Source organism: Pteropus alecto, unplaced genomic scaffold, assembly GCF_000325575.1.
Source record: "Pteropus alecto unplaced genomic scaffold, ASM32557v1 scaffold134, whole genome shotgun sequence".
In the NCBI taxonomy this organism is placed as follows: Eukaryota; Metazoa; Chordata; class Mammalia; order Chiroptera; family Pteropodidae; genus Pteropus; species Pteropus alecto.
Window position 1 is genome coordinate 11,415,387 of NW_006436283.1, and position 25,981 is coordinate 11,441,367.

Below are 25,981 nucleotides of genomic sequence, written 5' to 3' on the forward strand. Positions count from 1 at the left end.
ATGTCTTCTCTGTCAGCCTATGTCCCCAGTGACTAGGAGGGTCAGAGCACTCCTGTCAGAGCAAGAAGTAAACTTTGTCTGTTTTGAGTCATGGAGATCTTGGGATTCTTTGCTACCACAGTATAACCAGCCAGTCCTGAATGCTCCAGCTCTGGGCATGGCATACACAGCAACAAACGGGGAGAGAACAGTTAGCTGATTCCATTACACTGTCACCGTGACATTAATAGAGAGGTTTTTTGAATTTTGTTTTTTTAATTGAAGACATATAGTCAGCATTTAGAAGGTACTGCAGAGACAAATGTCTTTGGATCTGGGACAGTTTATCTGTATTTGGCCATCTTTCATTTGATTATTTTCCATTTCTTAATGCTTATGATTTTGGAAATTCTGAAATACAAATGAATTTTTGGCGTTGCTGGGAATTGAATTCTGAGAAGAAAGTGTTGCAGGAACTATAGAGAGCACTTTTGGAATAGTGCCAAGCATAACACTTGTCCTTAGAGGAAAAAATGCCAGAGAGCACACTTAAATTAGGGAAAAAAAAGAATGAAACTTCAAAATAACCATTTCTTTAACAAACAGTTTCTTTCGTGAGGGAGATATTTCCCCTTCCCCTTATTTTTCTTCTCCATTTCCTCTTCCTACTTAACTACAGATTCTTACATACCGTAGTTCCTCCATGTAAATTATATGAAAAATATTTTAGTCTTCTAATTGCATAACCAAATACACAACCTTTTAACTAATTCCGGGAAGCATCTAAGTTCCATTCATGGCTCCCTTTGAGTTGAGTCATATTGCTTGAGTTGAGTTATTGCTTGTCTTTGTAAAAAACGACTTAGCTTGGGCTCGTTCATAACAAGTATTACTCCAAACTTGAGTCCCAGTCTCCCCGTGTTCACTGTAGAATAGTCGAGTCAACAGACAGCCCAGCATTTGAATTCTGCTCTGAGACGCGTGGAAAGCACTCATTATCCCTCTCGTTGAGTCCTGAGAGCGTTAGGAGCAATTCGTCTTAGAAAGAATGGGTTCACTCCTGCCAGGCTTCCGGAACGCTTTTAACCCAGACTCATCCATGGTGACTGAAAGTGTTTATGTTACCACAAAAGGTTAGCAGAAGTATTTCTGTTTAGAATAGAGAAGGTTGAGGGTGATAATCTCAAAAATGGATGGTTTTTTTTTTTTATTTAAAAGTAATGCATATGTAATCTATATATGATCCATATATATTTAGAGTAAGAGGTCCTCTTTCCACCTTCCCAATTCTGCCTTTCTCTGCAGGTCTCACCATAGTAAAACATGTGCTGTTTTATCTTTTCAAACCTTATTTTGTGCATTTACAAACATGAGAGTAAGACTTATGTAGGTGCTTTTTTAAAAAACATAAATGTCCATACAAGACACATTATTATACACTCTCTTCTTAAAAATTTAATTTACAATGGAAATCTTCTCTGCGTAGGTCCACTTATATCTACCACGTTCTTTATAACAGCAGCTCATTAAATAGATGAACAACAATGTAACTGTCCCCTTAATGGCGGACATTCATTTTTGCGCTGTTACGGATAAGATAAATCTCCGTCTCCATAAACTTTTGGTTCGTTTGTGTGTTTCCGTTTTTGTGAATTATGTGTATTTTCCCGGGATGCATTCCTAAGGTCGAAGTGCTGGCCCAAAACACGCACATCTTCATTTCTGATATACCTCGCCACTTTGCCTTTCCGATAGCCGTACCACTTTATAGTCCTGGCAGCAGTGACTGGGTACCAGGTTCTCCACACCGCTTCCACTGCTGCCGTTTCATAAATCAAAGTTTTCGCTAACGTATTAAATAAACACCTCATGGTTGATTTAATTTGCATTTCCCTGATTCTTAATGAGGTCCAGCATCTCATGTTTATTATCCATGCATATACCCTCTTTAGAAACATGCCCCTTCATATCTTTTGCTCATTGTTTTTCATTGGGTTGTTTATCCTTTTAATTGATTTTAGGAACTCTTTAATATTAGGACTATTAATCTTCAATATTATGTTTCAAATATTTTCTCCCAGCCTTTTGTTATAGCTTATGTGAGCGTATGTTTACATTTTGTTTATGTCTTTTTATTATAGAGGAATTTAAAATTGTTTCACAGTCAATCTGTTAGTCTTCTCTTTTGTGGTTCCCAGATTTCTTGTCTTGCTTCGAAATGCCTTCTACATTCCAAGGCTATAAAAATATTCTCCTCTGTTTCCTCACATAGTGAATTTAGAATCTAACCCTATATAAAATATAATTCCTCTCTAAGTTTCTCCCCTTATTCCAGTTCTTTATTTTTAACGTTCTTCAATAAAATTTTATCCCTCTCTTTATATAGGCCTTGTAGATTTTTTGTTTTTGTAAATGCAGTCGTAGGCATTTTATGGTTTCAGTTACTACTGTGCATGGATCTTTTCCAGAAAAGTCTGATTAATTGCCCACATTCACTCAGCGAACAAGTAAGGACTATATATTTTTTGCTAGTGTCTTGCTTTTGCAGCAACTTAAACAGGATGGCAGCTCCTGGGCAACCCCACCCTTTGCGTGTTTCGGTTGGGGGCAAGGGGTGGATGCTCAGGCTGGTAGTGGTGGTGGTGGTGGGTGGGGGCAGCAGCCCAGCAGAGCCTTGGCTTTGCGTGTCTGAGGACGTGGGTCTTGTCCATGGCTCCTCTTGACTCTGTTTAATAGCAAATACTTGCAGCAGGAGACAAGGTTGCTTAGTAAAGATAGCTTTGTGACCTTAATAAGGAATGTCTGGTGGATTTATCTTCAAATTTGAATGTTCTAGTTTTTCAGTTACTTCTATTTCCTTCTCTTCGGTCATACTTACTGGGTACATATAGAGAGTTGTCAGATAAAATATAGGATGCCCAGTTAAATTTGAGTTGCACGTAAACAACAAATCTTTATTATTATAAATATGTCTCAAAATATTGCATGAGGCATATTTATACTAAAAAGTTATTGTTCTTTATTGTACATTCCGTTTTAGCTGGGGGTCCTATGTTTTCATTCGTTGAATCTGGCAACTTTAGTTTACCTATTACCTGAGACAAGATCTCTCCCCTCAAGGAACTTACCTCCTGGTGATGGAGAAAGACCATTGTGAAACTATGTCTATTTTCCTTACTACTGCCAAGAGGATCTTTCTAATAAGATCACAAGCTCTCCTGATAAAGGCGAGCTTTCTCACTCATGGTCTGACCTCTCGCTGGGCTCTAGGCTCATTTCCCCACCACGAACAGCCATGCCCTCCTCTTGCCCCATCTCTGTCTGTCTCTCTCTCTTTTTGAGGTAAAAAACACATAACGTAAATTTACGCTCTTAACAGTTTTTAAGTATACAGTACAATATCGTTAACTTTATGTACATCGTTGTACAACAGAGCCCTTGAATTTTTTTTATCTTGCATGACTGAAACTCAGTACTCATAGGGTAGCATCCGTTTCCCTGGCAACCCTGGTGACAACCACTCTGCTTTCTGTTTCTATGAGTTTGAGTACTTTAGAAATCTTATATAAGTGGAATTATGCAGTGTTTTTCTATTTTGCGATTGGTTTATTTCGCCCAGCATAATAGTCCTAGGTTCATTCACATTATAGCATATGATAGCTTTTCCATTCCAATTTTATGTGTATACCGCATTTTCTTTATCCATTCATTGATGAACAGATGCTTTCTCATCTTGGCTATCATGAGTAATGCTGCAAGGGTGTCAAATAACTCTTCGAGATTATATTTTTAATTCTTTTGAATATATACCCAGAAATGTGATTGCCGGATCATATGGTAGTTCTGTTTTTAACTTTTTGAGGAACTTCCATACTGTTTTCCATAGTGCCTGAGCCGTTTTACATTCCCACTAATAGTACGTACACAAGGGTTTCAATTTCTCCACATCCTTGCCAACATTTGTTATTGTCTGTCATTCTTAGTTTAACTATCCTAGTGGGTATGAAGTGGTATCTCATTGTGGTTGGACTTGCAATTCACTAATGATTTCTTTTCTTTTTCTTTTCCTTTTCTTTTTCTTTGTAGCCATCCTAATGGGTATGAGGTAATACCTCATTTTGGTTTTGATTTGCAGTTCCCCGATGAAATGCAAATGTGATGTTAAACATCTTTTGATATGCTTGTTGCCCATTTGTATATCTTCTTTGGAGAAATGTCTATTCAAGTTCTTTATCCTTTTTTAAAATCAAATTATCTGGTTTTTTTTTTGTTGTTGTTGTTATTGAGTTGTAGGAGTTACTTCTATATTGTGGATAGTAACCCCTTCTCCTGATATATGGTTTGCAAATATTTTTGCCCATTCCATAGGCTGCATTTTCACTCTAATGATTATATCCTTTCCTACACAGATTTTAAGTTTGACGTGGTCCAATTTGTACCCTGATAGATGGTTTGCAAATATTTTCACCCATTCCATAGGCTGCATTTTCACCCTAATGATTATATCCTTTGCTACACAGATTTTAAGTTTGACGTGGTCCAATTTGTCTATTTTGGGTTTCGTTGCTGGTGTCTTGGTGTCCCATTCAAGAAATCATCGCCCAACCCAATGGCCAAAGCTTTCCCTCTATGATTTCTCCTAGGAGTTTTATAGTTTCAGATCTGAGTATTTAAGTCTTTAATCCATTTTGAGTCAATCTTTGTACATGATCTAAGTAAAGGACCCATCTTCATTCTTTTAAGTGGATAATCCAGTTTTCCCAAAACCATTTCTTGAAGAGACTGTCCCTTCCCCATCGTGTAGTCCTGGCACCATTCTCAAAGATTATTTTACCATATAACGAAGGTTTATTTCTGGTTTATGTTTGTCTTTACGTCAGTGCTATACTGTTTTGATTACTGTAGCTCTCTACTGAGTTTTGAAATTATGAAGCTTGAGGCCTCCAGCTGTATTCTTCTTTCTCCATTCCCACCCCTTCTTCCACCCTCTGTTCTAAGGCAAAGTGAGAAAAATAGTTTCTTCAACTTTAAAGGATTGTCTTTGTACTAAAATTATATTATTTCCTCCTTTTTTGATGTAAAGATGGTAAAACCAGGTTATTAACGTTATTTTTAAATAACATGAAATAAAAATTATGTACTAACTTGGTAAAGTTGCCAATCCTGTGTTGTTTCTAAATTCGGGGTGGGGTGGGGTTCTAATAAATAATCCTTTGTTGTTCGAGGTAAGAAAAACATATCAAATAATAAGGAACTTGGGATGAACAGCTGCTCTGCTGCTTTCCTGCTTCCTGCAGCCCAGAGGCAAGTCCGTCTGTTTTACCTCTTCCCCTTGGTGAGCCTTTGTAATCTTAAATGAATTCTTATATGCTGTTTCTCAACTACTAGGTTTAGACTTATTAATTCCCCCCCGCCCCACTAGTATGTAAATGAGTTAAGGAGGATTTAATTTCTCCTCAGCTCCGCAGCCCCTCCTAATGGCTAAATAATTTTCAACAATTATTTCTAGTTCTTCTCTTGGTTACCTTTGTTGTTCTTGATAATACATTTCTGCCTCTATGTCTTGTTTGATCAATTTTAGGCAATATTCTTCTTCTCTTATAAGCAAAATATTAGGGCCTAGCCCTTCCTTCCATTTTTCTCTCTAATTTACTTTTACTCTATTACATTGCCAAGATTCTGGATAAATAAATATAGTATATACATACAATGGAATCTTATTTGGCCATAAAAAGGAATGAAATATGGATACATGCTACAAGATGAATGAACTTTGAAAATATGCTGAGTGAAAGAAGCCAAACACAAAAGGCCATGTATTGTGTAATTCTATTTACGTGAGCTGTCCAGAATAGGCAAACTCATAGAGACCGAAAACGGATTAGTGGTTGCCAGAGGCTGGGGGAATGGGAATTAACTGCTCATAGGGACAAGGATTCTTTTTAGACCGATGAAAGTGTTCTGAAATGAATGGGCATGGTTGTGCAACCGTGTGTATATACTAAAAACTACTCTCTTAAACTTTAAAAGGGTGAGTTATGGTCTGTGAGTTCTATCTGAATTTAAAAAAACTCTTAACAGCTACATTCCATTCTCTAATTTTAATATCTTGAGGTGGTTTCTAAACGTTGAACACCAGTAAACAACATATATGTAATTATCGCTATGTAAACATTGCACACTGCAGGCCTCGGTGCTAGGGTCATGTTATCTTTTCTATAAGATCAGTATCACAACCCGTAGACCACCTGAAAGACAATATTTCATGTATTAAGATTCAAATGAATTCTTTTTTCTTACAATCGACTTCAACCCTTTTATTTTCCTTGGCTTCCTACTTACCTTTCTTTTTCATACAGGCAGAAAATAACTTGCTTTCATCGTCTACTGCGATGAACGTGCTCTCGGTGACGTGACTTCGCCGTCTCAGAGCCGTCATCACGATCCAGCCCACCACTATCCTCACCTTTACACCGCCTCGGCACAGCGTTTTATTGAGTTTGTTTTTATCTTTTCTGTCGTCGTTTTATTCCTTTGTTTTTCAGTCTCTTGAATGGGTATGCCCTCGTAGAACTTCCACAGAAGAAAAAGCATGGGAGAGATCAACTTTCCGAATCTTAACGTGCTTGGAAATTCTTCCATTTTGCTCTTCTACGTTGCTTGCGCCTCAGTTTCCTCGTTTGTACAATGGGAGGGTGATTATACTCGCACCTGCCTTTTAGAGTTATTACGGAGGACTAAATGAGTTAGTGTACAAAAAGCTGTTAGACCATCTTTGGTACGTAACGAATTTGTTCAGTAGGCATTAGCTGTTAATGTTGTAATAGAAGCACATTAGATGCACCATAGCATTCGGCACTCTGAAAATATCATATGGACTGACGGTAAAGTAATAAGAGGAAAGCGAGTGTGATTACGTCAACAGCCCTCCTTACATAGCTGCACTATGGGCTTATGAATTATTTCTTAGTGCTCTTCTGTGCTTTTGTAAAATCATAATCAGTGTTTTAGGATTTACTCGGCTTTTTTTTGTTTTGTTTTGTTTTTTAGGTCAGTAGGCTGTTTTCAGCTCTCTGGATTTTTAGTAAAGCACAGCCATTTCCAGGAAATGTATTTAAATTGTAATGCAAATTTGGTTTAGATGCGTGAAAGCAGATTTGTGCGGTAACAATGCAAGCTCCTTATGGAGGACGGAAAATTTAGAATGTTGAAGATTTGAGGAATAGTTTGGCCCAAGTACAAAAGCAGAAAAAAAGCATAAAACCACCAGCCTGATCCATCTACAGTGGCTGCTTGGAACACTGTGTTGAAGGAAATTGCAGGCAACATTTAGGCTTTTGACAGAAAGTGATGTCTGCCATGGGATAGTAGTAGCATTTGTCTTTCCTAGCCTCTCTTTAACCCTTTCTCATGAAGGAAAGGATGAGGTGTTATTAGGAGTGAGTTTAGTGGGGCGTGAATGCGGCAAAGGGAAGGAGATCGAGAGCCATGAATGCAAAGGAGGAGGCGAGTAGGCCAGTGTGTCTAAGGCACACACTGGAAGAGGCACCCAGTCAGTCAGTCAGGGCATCTGTCATAGGCCATGCTGAAGACTAGGGCTTTATTCCAAGAACGGTTGAAGGGATTTGTCCTGGGAAATAAAAAAAAAAAAAAGCGGGATGCAGTGAGTAAAAAGGAACAGAGAGGGACGAGAATGGGTTTGGGTACTCCTCTTCAGAAGCTGTCACAGGGTCCACAGGAAAGTGGTCATGTCACAGACCAGGGTGACAGCTGTGGGATGGAGAGGAGTCAATGGAGGTGAGAGTTACTGAGAAATAAATCTACAGGATGAGTTGATGAGGGGGTCGGGGAGGCATCAAGGACGACAACTCTTGGATTTCCCACTCCACAACTGGGTGAAAGTTGGTAGGAATTGGGAGAAATCACATCACTTATTGAACTGCTTCATCTCATGAATGGTGTAGTAACTGAAACTTAGCGAAGGTTCACAGAGCTGGCAATAGAATCCTAGTGGCTGGTTCTGTCTCAGAGGGAAAAGGGGGGCCAGTCACCATCTCACACTCTGGGTAACTTCTTCACAGCCCGGGTATTCTCTCCAACCTTCCAGGAGTCTGGAATAGGACTAATTGACCATTCTATTGAACGTGAGTTGTTTTCATTTTCTTTTGTATCAGCCTTGAAGTGTAGAGCAAATGAAAACAGCATTGTATAAACAAAACACAAAGCAGCTACTAAGATCTTCCTGTATTTTCTCAGGTAGGTACAAAACAGGTCTTATCTAAAGCAGCTGAACAGGCACAGAGGCAATAATTGCTTTGCTATTCCAGGAATAGGCAGCCTCGTGTGCAAAACTATTGAACAGCAAGTTTTCAACCTTCTGCTGAAAAGCTGTAAGGAAATGCCTAAAATCTTTCTAGAACCCATTTCTCTGTGAGGCAAAGGAGAGACCTGGAAGACAACGTTAACAAAGCAGTGCTTGGTCAGTCTAGCGTCAAGGTTTGTCAATTTTGTTGATCTTTTCAAAGCACCGAATTTGGGTTTCATTGGTTTTCTCTGTTGTTTTTCTACTCTCTGTTTCACTAATTTCCACTCTAATCTATATTATTTCCTTTTTTCGGCTTGCTTTCATTTTAGTTCGCCCTTCTTCCCATATATTCAAGTGGAAGGTTAGGTAACTGATTTGAGATCTTTCTTTTTTAATAAATTCACTTACAGCTATATATTTCTCTTTAGGCACTGATTTAGCAGCGTCTCATATGTTTTGGTATATTGTATCTTCATTTTTATTCATCTAAAAGTATTTACTAATATCCCTTGTGATTTCTCCTTTGACCCATTGGTTATTTAAGAGTTAAGAATCCACATATTTGTGAATTTCTCAAAATTCTAATTTCCTTCTATTGTCGTCAGAGAATGTGCCTTGTGTGAATTCAACCGTTTTAAAGTTATTGAAGTTTGTTTTATGGTCTAGCATATGGTCTATCCCAGAGACATTCATGTGCATTGAAAAGAGTGTATTCTGCTGCGCTGCATGCAGTGTCTACAGACAGGTTAGGTCTGGTTGGTTTAAAGTATTGTTCATGTCTTTTGTTTCCTTGTTGACCTTCTGCCTAGCTGTTCTATATGTTATTGAAGGGCTATTGAACTCTCCAACTATTTAATCATCTATTTCTTCCATCAGTTCTGTCAGTTTTTGCTTTATATATTTCAGGGCTCTGTTAGGTGCGTACGTGTTTATAATTGTATCTTCCCAATGGATTTACTCTTTTATCATTATTAAATGTTGCTCTTCATCTCATGACATTTTTTATTTTAAAGTCTACATTATCTGATATTAGTATAGCCAGTCCAGCTTTCTTATAGCTACTGATTATATAGTATTTTTTTCCATCTTTACTTTCAATCCATTTGTAACTTTAAATCTAAACTCTCTTATAGACAGCGTATAGTTGGATCTTGTTTCTTATCAAGTCTGATTGTCTCTGCTTTTTAACTGGATTGCTTAATCAACTCCCATTCAATATTGTTGATCTAGTTGGGTTTACATCTGATATTTTACTTTTTGCTTTCTGTATCTCATGTCATTTTTGTTCCTCTATTTTCCCTTCACTGCTTTCTTTTTCATTAAGTGAGTATTTTTTAATGTAGCATTTACATTATTTTAATGATTTTTAAAACTTTTTTAAAAAGTTATTTTCTTGGGAGGCGCTCTTAAGCTTACCATATACATCATAACTTATCAGAATCTACTTCAGATCTATACTAACTTAATTCCAGTGAGATGTAGAAACATGAGTCCTGTGTAGGTCTGTTCCCCTGTTCTCTCTTTTTATACTGTTGTTGTTATGCATGTTACATCTGCATATTATACACACTGTTATAATTATCACTTTATAATTTTAGGATCTGTTGAAGAAGCTGGGAGAAGAAGAGGGAGTATATATTTATAGAGTTTGTTTTATTAACCTTCTAATTTATTGTTTCTGGCTGTCTTCATTTGTGTCTGTGGATGCGAGTTACCATCTGGTACCATTTCCTTACTCTAATACGGCTTTGCTCCCACTCACCTCATTTGTGCTAGTATTGTCAGATGTATTACATTTCTATATGTTTTAGCCCCAACAATACAATTAATGTATATATTGTGTTATACCGTTGCTTTTTAAGTCAATTAAGACAAGAAGAAAAATATGCGTTATACTATTTTTTAAATTGCATAATTACCTTTTTTTTCATGTGAATTTTTTTCATGTGAATTTCATCTGGGATTGCTTGTGATATTTGAAGTGCCATTTATATTATTTCCTACCTATTTGTTTGAAAAAAAAAAAAAAACAGAACAATATATGGCAACGATGAAAAAGGAAATTCCCCCCAGCCCTTCCGTTTTTTCCCTGTCACTTCTGTAGCGTCGAGTGTCATATGAGACAACCTTAAAACATAGTAGCAGTCACCATGCTGTCACCACCTGTCTGAATGCTTGATTTTTCCTAAAAAGAGAGACACCGGTGGTTAAAAGTTGTCAGCCAGAGCACACCTTACGTGACTCCCAAGCACAAGACCAGAGGATGGAACTGTGCAGAAACGTAGTAAAAACGGGCTTAAGGTAACCCTCGGCAGGCTATACGGCTTAAAAGTCAAAAGCATAGAAGAGAATTTTAATTCTCTTGATCATTTCGGCAAGATGGTGGTGTTTTGTTTTGTTCCTACTCTCCTATGACTATAAATTATGTTTTGTTCTGCTTTTGTGTAATCTTGTTCTGATAATAAAAGCGCTACATGCTCATTGAGACTATTTAGGAAATTTAGAAGAAAATAGAAATTTCATAACCCAGAGATAACTCCTTTTAATATTTTGGAGAATCTGTTCTCTCTCTGAATGTGTATATATTAACATGTCCATATGTTACTGGCATTTCCCCAAGACAGAAATCAGGAGGAAACCCCAGAAAAATTTCCAAATTTTATTAAGCTTACGCTTGAGCACATTGGAGGCAGCACAGAGGAGAGGGAGGTCCTCTGAACTGACTCAGGGGCTGGCTGCTTTTATCAACTGGGGACAAAGTGGCCTTTTTGAAAAGGCGGGCATGGGCTTTTCGGAGTAATGGGATGGTGGTATTCTGTGGTCAGCTTGTCTGGCATTCCTCCTGGCCATCTGGCATTCCTTTGACCCCAAGTTCCTATGCAGTCTCACATATAATATTTAAATGACATTCGAATTTGGATTTAGGTTGTTTTAAGCCTAAGAGTAATATAATAGTCATGTTTCCATCCGTTTATCTTGCTTCTGATTACAGCTTTGCCTTCCTTTAGCACCTAAGATTTACTATGTAGTGTTCCTGTTGTTATTTTCTGTTGTTTGTTTGTAACTGTAGTTTTGATTTCCACTATGACCAAAAGTTTATCAAAAAGTTCTTTTAAATTTCTGAGTGTTGGGGTTTTGATTTAGACTTCTGGGGTATTGGGGGGTTGAGGTAACGGGTAACACTGAGTCCTGTATTGTTTCTTCTTGGAATTTATTCAGGGTTTCTTTTTTCTCCCTTTTTTAAACAAACTCTGGCCAGTCTTATTAAGAAAAAATTTGCATGGTTTACTTTCACCAGTCTGTTTGTTCTGGCATGCTTCTGATGATAACGGAATCACCTGGATCAGTGATGGCTGGTATGCATGCTCCGTGGTATTTTCCACACACTGTTTCCAATTCAGTTTTATTGCCATCGTAGTGATGGATACAGTCTTGGCCAATATGGCATAGTACTCATTTCAGATTTCCTCAAGGCTGGGCAGTTGTCGGCCAGCATGGCCAGTTTGTCTTTGCCTTCTCGGATCATTTTCAGAGTCTGCTTATACCCCAGCACGTACTTGCTACTTTTCATTACAAGTTGGAGCCTAGAGCTGATCAACTCCAGTGACTTTTCTGTCTGCTTTGTGGCCACCATCTCCTGCCTTACGTGTGGGACGGCACCCGTCACAAGAGCAGCCGCCAAGATGGCCAGCGAGAGAGAAAGATATTCAGGTTTTCATTGTGGTTTAATATATGATTAATTTTTATGTGTTTCATGAGCACATAAGAAATATAGTGCCTATTATCATGAATTAAAATCACTTCTTGTCTACTAAATCATTGATCCTCCTTTTATTGTGACCATTTGTGTTTCATTTTGTTCTAGTTCTCTCTCTTGTAAGCAAAATGTCACCGGGTTTTATTTTTCAACCCAATGTGAAGGTTATTTCCTTTTAATGTGGAACTATAACATTTATTATTATAACTAATAATATCTTATTTCATTTTTATTTTGATATTTTACTTTTCCTTAACATTCGCTGTTTCAGTATGCACTGTATCTTCTCTAGTGACTTGAAAATTCACGTCCTGTTTTTAATTCTTTGCAGATACCTTTAGGTTTTACAAGCGCATTCTCAAGCTTTGCCTTTTCTGATTATCGAGGTCCAGGTAATCAGTACTTGGAGTAGTACTTTCGTCTCCCCCCCGCCCTTGTATGTTCTTTCATGCCACCTCCACCTACAATAATATATGGAATTCAGAATCTTGTTAATGCTTTTTTTTTTTGCATTGTGTATTATATTTAGATCCTTTTATTTTCAGTCAATATTATCTTTACAGTGATTATTTAGACATAACTATTTTGTTGGTATCAATGTCCACTAGATTTACCCTATCTTGAGCTCTTAACCTTGATACTTCTCAGACATCTGGAAGAGATCTTCAGGTGATTTTCTGAGAATACCTGTAGGGGATGCGTTTGAGCCCTCGTACGTCTTGCCCTATCACACAAATAGCAGCTTGGCCACATGTGAAATTTTGGAGTAACTCCTCAAAATGTATTTGCCAGTATTGCTTTGTATTCTGCCCAGCAACACTAGCTTCTGCCTCTTTGCCTAAATGGCGCTGGAGCTTGCCCTCATGGCTTTTTCGGGGTGTGATTTGTCTAAGTGTTGGTGCTCAGTTGTTAGCCCATCCTTGAAGCCCCTTTCCTGCCCTTACAGGCACTAGCCCAGTCCCAATCCTGTTCTGTTCCTTTCTCTCCCTCTTCCCTCGAATCATCATGCTTGGGAGATAATCTCTGTGTGCTCCGTAGATGTTAATTAGTGATACTGAAAGTTCATTTTATTATGGGCAAGTACATAAGTCATATTTAACTGACTTTTACCAACTGAAAACATTTCAATATATGTTAATGTGAAGTGAACGTGCTGAAGAAAAGGAGAAGCAAGAAAAAGTGAAGATCTTACACAGATTTTCAGATTAGATGATACTAAAGATCTGTAGATGTTTATCTTCCAATAGATTTAAGAATTGTTTATTTTTTCCTAATTATTGCCCTAATCATGGATTTAGTTTTTGGAAGAAAGTGTAGCCCTCATAGACTGGGGAAAGCAGTAGTTTCCTTAGATTTAATTGACTTTTAGGACAAAAGCTTACAAATTCTGCAAATATGTATTATCACAAGCTAAAAACAAATTCTTTTTTTTCCATTTAAATCATATATTTGCTATTCGAATGATAAAGTAAATTCAGAATAGGATTTGCCTATTACTACTGTCTTCTACTAATGATAAAAATTCAATTCAACAAACATCTTCTGAAATCTACTATGTATAATTTACTGGATAAGCAAAATTTTTTAAATTCTATTTCAGCAATTGGCACTTGATTAAATTATATCCATGCAAAGGGATATCTTATGCAACCATTAATTTTTGAAGACTATTTAAGGATATAGTCACTTAGAAAAAGCATGTTACAAAGTGAATATATTCAGTATAATTTCTAATTATCAAAAAAATCGAAAGACTGAAAAGAATATATGCCTAAATGTTACTACTGTTTATTTCTTGATTAAAAAAAAAACCTTTTCTATATTTTAGTTTTTCTGTAATGAAAAAAAGTTGAAGTTGTAATCAGATGATGCTATGATTTTGTTGGTTTTTTTAAGGACATAGCTCTGCTCTATGGGACCATAGGGAATGGGCCATTCGTCTCCACTTCAGGGATATATTTTGACCTCTCAGAAAAGGGGCGATAGGAGTTGGGCCTCGAAATAGCAAAATATTAATAGGCAGATACACAAAAAGAAGGATACATGTGCCAAGCAGAAGAGCCCATTGAGAAAATGTGCAGACTTGAGCAGGCATGTGGCAGATGGACTGGGTGGTGGCTGGGCCAGGTGGGGTGCGTGGTCAGAGAGGCAGGGCTGAGTGGGGGAGAGCATTGAAAACTTTGGTAGGGAGTTCAGGTTTGCTGTGTACACTGGAGAAAATTATTGAAAGTTTTAGATTTGAGGTGAGAGAATCAGAGATCAAGAGTAGATCTGTGCTTTAGGCAGGTGATTCTGGAAGCAGTGATCAGCAGGATGAACCAAAGGCTGGGAGACCAGAGGCGAGGAAGCACTTAGGAGACGTGCTCTTGGTTTCTTCCATTCTCTGGCTGATCCTTCTCAGTGGCCTTCCCAGGATTTTCTCTTATTCTCCCCTTTAATCGTTGGGGAGCTCTTGGATACTACCTACCACCCCCATTATTCCAGGCTATACCAACCTTTGGAATGCTGTTGGTTTCAAGGAATTTTGTCAGTTTCAATCCAGACCTCCAGCGTGGATCTCTTTCCTGGGCTCCAAACCAGTATGCGTTTAATTATGTCCAGGTAACCTTCACTGAGTAGTTCCCTGATGCCTCAACCTCACAAAAACAGCCTCTCTTTACTCTAATGTCTAGTCTCTGAGCATAGTCTTCATTCTCCCATCCTACCCCGTACCCAAGCCAGAAATGTCCTCATAAAAGATATGAAAGGACAGATATTGTACGATTCCACTTATAAGAGGTCCTTAGAATAGGCAAATTCATAGAGACAGAAAGTAGAGTGGTGGTTAGCAGGGGCTGAAGGGGTTGGTGGAGTGATGGAGAGTTAGTGTTTAGCGGGTAGATGTTCTTTTTAGGAAAAAGAAAAGGTTTTGGTGATGGCTGCACAACACTGCAACTGCATTTATGCTACTGAATAGGATACTACAAATGAGAAAAATAGTAAATTTCGTGTATTTTGCCGCAATTAAAAATTTAAAACTAATAAAATAAAACCTGTTGAATTTGATTTGAATCAGTTTTTTTCAGACTTATTTGACTGTCAAGCCCTCTGATCAAAAGAATAAAAAATGTTTTGAAGTATAACATATTTGCATGCTTTCGATGTTAGAGGAACACACTTTGGGCAACATTCTCATGTATTTGGGGACATGGAAGAGGAATTAAGTTCATTATTTCCTCAGACCCTGCTGGAACTCAATGCATTTCTTTAAGAAAAGTTACTAGAAACAGCGATTGGGCTTCTGTTTAGGGAAATTATGGGTAGTGAGTCTTCTCCAGGCTGACCTAATGGCATTATTTCTATGGGAGGGTGTATTTGGGGCTTTGCGACATATTAGCCTGAAAAGGAAATTCTAGAATATAGTCCACCCAACTCGGAGACAGAATTACTTCAAGGAGTCCAAATACACAGCCTGCTCACTTTATGCGGAAGTTTGCAAATTATTTTGAAAAGATAGGAGGTTCCACCTATTTGGGGTGACTTCCAAGTTCTGGTCATTGTCACCTGTCTACACATGTTGAAATTCAAGGTTGAGCACAGGGTATTTAGGGGAGTGAAGAGGCAGCCGCGGGCACTGCATTTGTCACCCCTTCCTCCAGTCCCAGGTCCCTGGCCCGTCTGGGTCTGAGGCAGGAAGTACTGAAGATGTTCAGCCACGGGGAGGTTTAATGTCTTTCACCCATTTGCATGCAGAGCTGGGGATCAGAGCCACACTCAGGCTCTCTTGGCCACTCTGTCACCCGCTTTCAGGGAACCCTGATCCTGCCTTGTCACTGACCCCTGCATCCTGAGATGTCCAGAGCTGACAGGCACGCTCTCTTTTCTCTGAACCCCTTTGTGGTGACAGCCCTTCTGCCCTGCTCAGAGGCTAGGGCTCTTGCTTGGTTGCCTTCCAGGAGCTTATCTGACCCCCCAAGCCCTGTAACTCCTGGCCATGCACGATCATCAAGACACCTGGATCCTTTCCCGATTCTATCTTCTTCGCCAGGAACTGGAACCCTGCCCTAAAATTTCAGCGTAGGGTCACCTTTTCTATGCCAGCTTATTTCTTTACTTGAAAAATAACATCCTCCTTAGAAAAACTTCAAACCTTGTAGAAGTACATTTCTCACAGTCCTCTCTTAGGTAGTCACCCTTAATCATGAATTATATATTTTTTGGTTCTCTCCCCTATTCATATACTAGAACACAGGTGTGCATTGTACCAAAACTCCTGCTATACCTGCTGTTTTGCAGCTTTTTCCCACTTAACTATGCATCTGGGGCACCTTTCCATTTTGGCAAATAGAATCTGTTTCACGATTTAATGGCTATATTGTATTTCATTATTTGGATGTGCCTTGATCTATCTAACTGGTCCCATTAATGGGCAATTGAAGTTTTTCCACCTTTTTGCTATTGCATATATTGCAGCCATGAATAATCTTAAGCATATAAATCTTTGCATAATGGCAAAAGAGTTTCTCTAGGATAAATTCCTAGGGAGGATAGCCAGGTCAAATGGTATAAACATTTTAAATTTGAATAGATAAAATCACCTTCTTAAAGATGATAGCCAAATCATCTTCCTAAAGGGTTGAACTGCTTTGCTTTCCCACCACAGTGTGGTCAAGTGTTTGTTCCCTCCACCTCACCAACAGTGGCTAGCCTTTATAATCTTTACTAATCGGATATGTGAAATGTTTTAGTGTGCATTAATTTTTTTTTTTTACATGTCTTCCCATTGTAATGCTCTGGAGTGATACCGATTACATGAAGTTGAACATTTTTCATGTGTTTATTGGCCATTTGTATTTCTTTAAATTCCTCTCCTAGCTTCTACTAATTATATGCACTTTAATTCCTCACTTCTGTGCTCTATCTTTCATCAGGAGTGGACCAGTACTGGTCAGTGGCCTGTTAGGAGATGAGCGGCAGGCTAGTGAACAAAGGTTCACCTGTATTTGTAGCTGCTCCCTAACCCTAGCATCACCTCCTCAGCTCCGCCTCAGATCATCAGGCATCAGATTCTCCTAGGAGCACTGGTCCCTGGTGCCAAAAAGGTTGGGGACCGCTGCCTTCCAGGATGAGACATCCATTCCCTCCCTTCAGTCCCCCCATGCCGACTTCTACTTCCTGCCTCAAAGCTGGAGAGTGACATCCAGCCCAGGACTCGTGGTGGGAAAGACCTGGGTTGATTCCCAGCTGCTCCACAGATTGTTTGACCTTTGATAATTTTCTTAATCTCTCTGTGCCCCCGTTTCCTCATTTGAAAACTGAGATGGTCATTTTGTCTACAACAAACGGTTGCCTTCTGGATTAAACGGCATGATTTTTATATAAAGCACTTAGTCTTTGCCTCTTACCAGAGTCCTGGGGCCCAAACATTAATTAATGAAGCACCTTGGCTCAAATATAACACTTTCCAAGTAGGAGTATTCTGCTGTTTACCTCTCTTCTCTTTACTGTAACTGAGTTACATGAAATCAGAGGTTACAAAATACGGCTAAATGTAGCTATCCAATTTCTTATGTTTATACGGTGTTGTGAGCTTGGGGGGCCATGTTGGGGTTGAGGCCAAAGCTCCAACTAGTGTGAGTACGGCCCTCTCAAGGAGAACAGCTTCTTGGTCACTTTCCTACAAAATGTGGCTTAGCGTGGCCAGTTAAGGATCTGGGTGCTCGGGCCCTGGCAATAGATATCACCTTCAGCATCACAGTACTGACCCCTCCCCACTTCCTACAAGTGCACACGATCTGAGGGCTCCATCCTGTGTTCCCAGGAAGTCTGAGCTTCCTGTTTGAGTATTTATATTTCATCAACATTTTTTGTTTATGTGTCTATTTCCCTTACCAGAATCTAAGCAACTTGATTTCAGGGACTGTACTTTACCATTTTAAGATCCTTGGTGCCCAAGACATAATTGGTGTCCATTAAATATTTTCTAGTCGACTTAAATTTTTAAAAATTTATTGACTCTTGTTATATAAAAAGTTTTTTTCTAGGTGCTATGGGAATACAAAAAAAGTTTAAAATGTATATATTCGGAAGGAGCTTATTATCCATTTGAGGGGATAAGCTCAATCATTCATTCAGTTATTCAACATGAGTGAGCATCTGAACTCTAAGTATATCAAGGTTTGTGCTTCTTTCTCAAGTGGCTTCCAATCTACTAAGGGAGACAGATATAAAATGTAAAATGAACCCAACATAATGTGATAAGTACAATGATATAGTTTCTAACAATTTAAAAAATATATATAGTAAAACCAATAGCTCAAAACAGTCATGGAACTATCACAAAGCAGGGTATGACTTGGTATTTGTCAAGTGGAAGTAAAGTTCAGCTTTCCTAGGGATGACTTAGGTGACATTAAGAAATATCTTCTGAGAAAGGGACTCCGTGGAAAAATCCATGGCATTGGGAAGTCAATAGTCGCAACTACTGTTCATGGTGCATATCAGTCCAACAAAGGCCCAGAGAAAGCCTGCATTTAAAAAAAACAAAACAAAACAAAAAAAACCTGTCTGACTTTGTTTGACCTAGTGTTTCCCACACTTGACTATGGAAAATGTGGGAAATGCCAGTGTAGGTGCCACCTGTAATTAGAAGTTGGTGGCTCTTAACATTTTGGAGGTCGTGGACCTTTTGAGAAATTAATGGTGGCGGTAGGAATGGTGCACAATTCATGCATTCTTTGAAGCCCATCCGAAACCCCTCTTTATGATCAGAGAAAGAAAAGAAGGAGGCAAATCCCAGGTAGGAGGGACATGATGGAGACAAAAGAAGGTGGAAAAGATGGGTCTTGTTCAGTTCCAGTCAGTTCGACTGTGAGGGAGAGGGGACCACAGTGGAGTTGGAGGAGGCCAACTGTGGGAGGCCTGAAATGCCTAGTAAAGAATGAACAGTCCTTAATGATTGATCGGCTGTGAAGGTCAAGGGAGATGCAAGGCTGAAGATCAAGCTACTAACAGACACTGGAGTCAGTTTCAGAGTATTTACAGAAATAGCAAAGTCATGGAGCTAAAACTTTAATGTGGCTAAACCTATGTTATTATCATGCTTGAACTGTCCCAACTTGCCTTTATTAGCTAGTGCTGAGTTTCCCAACTGAAAATTTATTTTACGAATTGAATTTGCCATCTAATTGGGCATCTTACCTTGAACAGTTAAAAAATCAGACTGGTCTGACTTCTAATTTTAGAAGGAATCTGGCTGACCTGCATTGCGCTGTTGCTATCTGGGGCCGGTTACCTGGGTGACTAGATTTACAATATGTCAGTATGCAAATACCATCTGCCCAAGAGGAGGAGAGAAGAAAGGCCTCCCTCCTCTGGGGGTTGTCAGCAGTTCCGGAAATGTCCTCCTCTCGGAATGGGATGGAAGGAAGAGAAGAGAAAGGAAAACCAGAGAAGGAGATGTGATTTTTCACTTTCAGAGCCTTTTTCTCACTCTTTTCCTGCAAAAGGGTTTAGGGTTTGCCTTATAGACAGTCCTATAAAAAAGATTTTTAGGGATAGGTGTGTGAGGTTTAGATTATACATTTCTTCTAGGGGAGTGAGCAGAAAGGGTAGCATAGGCCACTTCAGTGTATCACAAAACACTTAGATGCAGATAATTGAGATCGCTAATGAGGCCTTTGAATATGCGACTGTTGACTTCCCAATGCCATTAGGAACCTAATTTCCAATCAATCAGAATATATGAGCTAGACCAGGAGCCCGCTGCCTTTATCAGGTGAGCGCTCAAGAGGTGGGTGTTCCATTTTCCTACACATCAGGTGGACTAGGTAAGCTAAACGGATTTTTCTCCCATAGAATATCTATAGTCACCTCCCGTCCTGCGTGTTGGTTCAGGCTGGAGCTCAGAATGACATTGGGAAACATTCGAGTCTGAAGGCAGGGAAGTTCTATTCCTTATGAAATAACTGTCACGTCAGCTGTGAGCTACAGGAATGTCTTCGCCCACGCATTTTTTGAGTCCAAATTGGATGGAGTTATTAATTTTAATTTTTACTTTAACATCTCAAGGACTTGTATGGGTGCGTGTGCTTTAATTGCTATGTATCAGAATTTGTGTAGGAGGAAGTGTTTCCAGGAGCAAGGCTGAGAACCTTAGGCTTTTGGCTTCTCATTTTGTCCCCCCCGTTAACTTCTCATGTGACTTCTTCTCTCCTTGCTCTTTGGAACTGCTGTCTCCTACCTTTTTAAAAAAAAAAAAAGAAAGAAAGAAAGAAAGAAAAGAAAAGAAACCTCCTCCTAACATCGGCTAATACTGTCAGCAGTGTGCATGAGTAAAGAAAGTCTCTTTACTCACGAGGGTACTTTTCACTCAGCCTTATAAATAAAGAGCCTTTTATTTGGACATCAGGCAAGTGGGAGAGGAGATTAATGACTGACACAGGAGAAGGTAGATCCTGGAGCTCAACTGCCTGGGGTCAAATCCCAGCTCTACCACTCTCTAGCTGGGCGGCCTGGGGCAAGTTACTTGACCTCTCTGTGGCCCAGTTTGTTCATTTGTAAAACAGGGATAATAATACTACCTACCTCATAGTGTTGTTATGAGGATTAAATAAGTATAAATGCTTTAGGACCATCCTGACCCTAGAGAAGTTAGCACTATGTGATAGCTTTTATTATTATTTCTGTCCTGTATCTTCAGTGGTCCTGGGAAATCGTGCAGTTTTGTTGTGAGCAAGTAAATGTCCAATATTTATTTGCAGGCTATGATTTCCCCCTTCCTTCTCGCCTAAGCTGATCCTATTCACGCATAGATCAAGCCACATTTTCTGTGTGACATCGTCCTGGAAAACTTTAGCCCGTGTTGCTCCTCCGTTCCTAGCCCCTTGCACAGCTTCCGCCTGCGCCTCATAATTAGTGCATTTGGATGCGCTGTCTTAGCTTCTCATTGTCTGTCATGTCAAGTTTAGCTCTTTGTTGTCCCCGCAGAGTGATGAAGAGATGACACGTGGCTGAATAGTTGCCCACGATATTTGTCCATTGGACGTACCGAAGTGTAAAATACAGTGAGTGACATGAGCAAGCGAGGCCACACTTGTCCCATAGCTTACCCTTGGCTTTTGAAGTCACTTGTTTGACTTTCTCGTTTCTCCAGGTAACTTAAAACTATCAAAAGTAAGTATGAGACATTGTTGGCGGGAATGTAAAATGGTACAGCTGCTGTGGGACAAAACAGTTTGACTGTCCCTCGAAGGGATAAACATAGAGTTACAGTATGACCCAGCAATTCCACCCTAGGGCTCTACCCAAGAGAAATGAAAACCTATGTCCACGCAAAGACTCATACACATATGTTCATAGCGGCCTTATTCATAACAGGCAAGAAGTAGAAACAACCTAAATGTCTATCGACAATGAATGAATGAACAAAATGGAACATTATTTAGTACCAAGAAGTAGAAACAACCTAAATGTCTATCAACAATGAATGAATGAATGAACAAAATGGAACATTATTTAGTAATAAAAAAGGAAGGAAATAGCGACATTTGATAGACTATGGATGAATCTAAAAATATACGAAATGAAAGCAATCAGGCACAAAAGGCCACATAAGATATGATTCCGTGTATGTGAAATGTCCGGCATAGGCACATCCATAGATACCGAAAGTAGATGAGTGGTTGCCCAGGCCTGGGAGGAGGTGCTCATGGGAAGTGCTGATGGGTGTGGCGTTTCTTTTTGTGATAATGAAAATGTTCTGGAGTTAGATAGTGGTGACGGTTGCACAACCTTGCGAATATACTAAAATCATTAAATTGTATCCTTTTTAAAAAAAGTGTGAGAAACTACTTAAGTCTATTATAAAGTATGAAGCCACTTCCAAGATTACTTTTTCAAGAGTAGCTGTTACCTAAAATAGATTTTAAAAAGTGACTTAATCCCCAAGAAAAACGTGAAAAATGCAAATGACCAGGAATGGCTTTTTTTCACTCAAATATTTGAATATAAATCATATATATTCGTATACATAAGTAAATTCTGCAGGACTGTTTGCTGCCTTCTACATTGTGATTCTGTCATTTACTACATTCTTGGCTGGGCCATCAAAATAATACTGAATGCAGCTTCTATAACAGAAATAGAAGGGCCTTTTCAGGTCATGCCCACCACCACCCCCACCCCTGGACTCCCTAAGGTAAAAATTCATAGCTGCCTTTTTGTGGTGCCCTTAGAAAGTGACTTAACTGTTTGTGAATGTGTTGGGCCTTTTTGACTTAAAGGGATTTATTGTTTTGAGTTTATCTTATGTTTGCAACCAGAGCATTTCCAAGGGACACCCTACAATCCCTGAAAAATAATCAGCTCGGATCATCAGTATTTCATCAGAAGGGTATACTGATTGTCATTTCTGGTTTAAATAAATAATATTGAAATCTCTCCGAGGGCCATCTCAGTACTTATTTAGAAGAAGGGTTTGACATGCCCAAGCACCACCTAAAATGAACTTTACAAGAATGGCAGATCCAAGAAAGAACCTAGAATTGACTTTAAAACATCCTGTGATCCCTTCACACCCTTTAGGATGTCTATTATTTTTTGTAAATGGAAAATAACAAGTGTTGGCGAGGATGCGGAGAAATTGGGATTCTTGTGCATTGCTGCTGGGAATACAAAATGGTGCAGCTGCTGGGGAAAACAGTTTGGTGGTTCCTTAAAACGTTAAACATAGAAATACAATATGATCCAGCAATTCCATGTCTAGATATTAACTCAAAAGAATCGAAAGCAGGGACTCAGATTCTTGTACACCAGTGTTCATAGCAGCATTATTCACAATAATAACCAAAGGGCGGCAGCAACCCAAGCGTCCATCAGCACGTGAGTAGATAAACAGGATGTGGCATGTACATCCAATGAAATAGTATTCGGCCTTAAAAAAGAATGGAATTCTGAAACATGCTGCAGCGTAGATGAACCTTGAACGCATTATGCTGAAGGACACATACTGTGTGATTCCGTTACTGTGAGGAATCTGGAATAGTCACAGTCATAGAGACGGAAAGTAGGTTAGAGGTTTCTGTGAGGTCGTAGGTTTCCATGGGGTCTAATTGGTAGCGTTTCTGTTTGAGATAATGAAAACATTTGGAAATGGACGGTGGTGATGGTTGCGCGACAATATGAACATACTTAATGCCACCGAACTATAAACTTAAAAACAGTTAACATGGTAAATTTCGTTGTGTATATTTTACCACAATTGAAGAATGGAGGAAAACACCTGTAAAGAACTCCACTTCCTGTTTCTTGTTTAGTCTGCTACATTCTTTTTGCTCCCAACTCCTTGCAAACGCGGTAAGTTATATTTCACATCGGCGTCGCCTCGGGTACTTGTTTCCGTCTTCCCTTAGGAGGGGTCAGGGAGAGATGGAAGGCTACCAACTGTTGATAGGGAGAGGGCAGGGCAGCCCTCGGCCTTCAAAGTACCGGTTGATAGACTATCTCTCCAGACCATTAGAATAATTCCGAAATGAAATAAGAGTTCAGAAGATAGATTTTTAAATGTAGCAATTCCTGGAAATGTACCCAATTTACTCTATCTTGCCTGTCTTCGTTAACAGTCTCGGGAGAGCCACAGCTGACAATGACATGCTTTTCTCAGTCAGTTATCTGTGTCTTTTTACCAAGAAAGTACCCCTAGGCTGCCATTGCTTAAGAAAATGGTGCCTTCCCTATAACCAGCCACATCCAAATACTGTACCACGCATGAGAAACTTGCCGCCTTTCCTCCGAAGTGGGGTGAAGAAGGTGATGGAACTTTCCAAACTGAGTTGTAACTTGGTCATAACTCTCTTGGCATTGCTGGATAGTTAGCGGAGCCCTGAAATCACTTGCCAGGCCAGCTAGCTCTTAAGTAAGCAAAGGGGTTCAGTGACCTTCATTAGGTACTGAGCTGCTGTTATTCTAGGCATGAAGTGTCTTGAATACCTCTTTCAAGACATTAAGAGCTACCATTGTTTGATTGTACATGAAACAGCACGTGCATTCACTTTGCCCTTCTGGTCTCAGAAGGTCTCAAAGACACGAAAACCAATTGCTGTGATTCCTGCAAGTGTATTTGTGCTTTTAGCCAGTACTACTGTGTCCCTCGATGCCAGCACTTACGTTCTTAAAGCATTGATAAGTGCACTAGGCTTCATAAACAGGGGCTCTTCTAATTCTGGAAAGACCCTGCTACTCCCATAGTAGAGAGACCTCTCTCCTGGGAACACCTGATCATGAGGCCAAGGTTAAGGAGACGAGCATCGACCAAGGTGGGTGGCAAGGAGATGGTGCCGGGTACATTTCCTGGGAAGTGCTCTCTCAGTTCCCCCCCTTTTTGGTCTTGTGATTGGTTGTGGATTTATATTCCGTAGTAAACACAAGAGCCTTGATTGCTTTCTAAAGGTCAGACCCATCACCAAACCTCTCCATTTACTTGAGTTGCAGTTGGTGTCACATTTCTTGGCAAATGGTTTGATAGCTCTGATGGAAGCATCACGTTCCTTCAGCCCGTAGCCCATGTTTTCCAGGTGGAACTCCTCAGAGAACCCTCTTCTTCACCAGCGACCAGGTCTGTCTTGTTCTTAGCTCTGTCTCCAGTGTCTACAGGGCCTGCCTGGCACACACGAAATGCTCGTTAAATGCACAAATAGACAGAACTCACCAGAACCAGAACTGTCCCCACAACCAATGTATGGAGAAATCTCATATTCTGCCACGAGGGCCTATAACCTTGATGTTTTTGAGCTGAGTTCCAGCAGTTTCAGTCTTTGCTCTCTTCACGGCTGCCCATGACACTCATGAATGGCTAATTTGTTCGGCTTCTCATTTGTAAATACGAGGGATGACAGCACCTCCTTTAGCCAATGCTTATAAAGTCGTCTCTCTGTGCTGCATGTGATCATTTTGGCTTTTCAGTTTGTGCATCAAATAAATTCTCAGGGCTAGAATAACACCCCCAAGGGCGAGTCAGTGTTGGAAGGAGCAGATAACATGTGCACTCTTTTTTATATACTATAAAGAATATCGTTACCCTCCTGTATTCGGTCGAGTTGATTCCGCTTCTGATGGCTGATTTCTGAAGACCATTTGCACAGTCTTGTGGCGGCCACAGGCATAGAGTTGTGCTCGCAGCAGCACAAAGCGTATCCCAAGCCCTTGCCTTGGCATCGAGTTGCTGTATTTCTATTCAGTTCAGTCCCAAACTCAGGGTGGGTTAAGCATCAGTGTACGATGTAGTTTATATTAGTTTGTCACAAAAGGGGGACTTTTTTTTTTTTGGAATTAAATGTCAATAACCCAGCTCCTTCTTAAATCTTCTTATCAGCTCTCTCGTTCCTGCACCCTAGCATAGTGACACAGGCATTACGTAAACAAGGCGCCTCAGAGGGCTGCTTATAAAAATCCAGGAGAAAAGATAGATATGTGATGATGCACTGATATCCTGAAATATGAGCTGCAGGTTTGTATTTTCTTTGTGGGATCGGATATTGGTTTTCGTGGTGTATTGACCTGGCTGGGAGAGATCTGACGAAACACTAAAGAACTTTACACCTTTTTTTCTTTTTTCTTTTTACCTCCCTGTCTACGTGGAGAAATCAGGACATTGAATCACAGAGCCAGAAAGACTGTGTGTGGGGTTAGCCAGAACCCAAATCAGACCCAGCCCTTGTAGGTAAAAAAAAAAAAAATACACACTGCCTTTCCAAAGGAAAAAGGAATTGGAATGATCTCACTGTAGAGTCACTCTCAGGCGGAACCCCAGGCTAAGGAGCAAATGGAGGGGCTAGGCTCTGAAAGTGGCAGTCACGTTCAGTGAAGAGCCCTTGTTCTCACTGTCCCATGTGAAGTTTGGGAGCATCAGAATGCGTTTGTATTCAGTTTATCACCGGTGTCTTTGCGACGTGTCACAGACAGCA

The 25,981-nt window shown here is 39.7% G+C and overlaps 1 protein-coding gene and 1 pseudogene across 1 annotated transcript in view; one reads left to right on the plus strand and one right to left on the minus strand.

The window, feature by feature from the left end:
* PITPNC1 (phosphatidylinositol transfer protein cytoplasmic 1) overlaps positions 1–25,981 on the plus strand; it is a 208,045-nt gene that overhangs the window by 74,935 nt on the left and 107,129 nt on the right. The window lies entirely within an intron of this gene.
* Positions 11,576–11,918, minus strand: LOC102883912 (annotated as a pseudogene).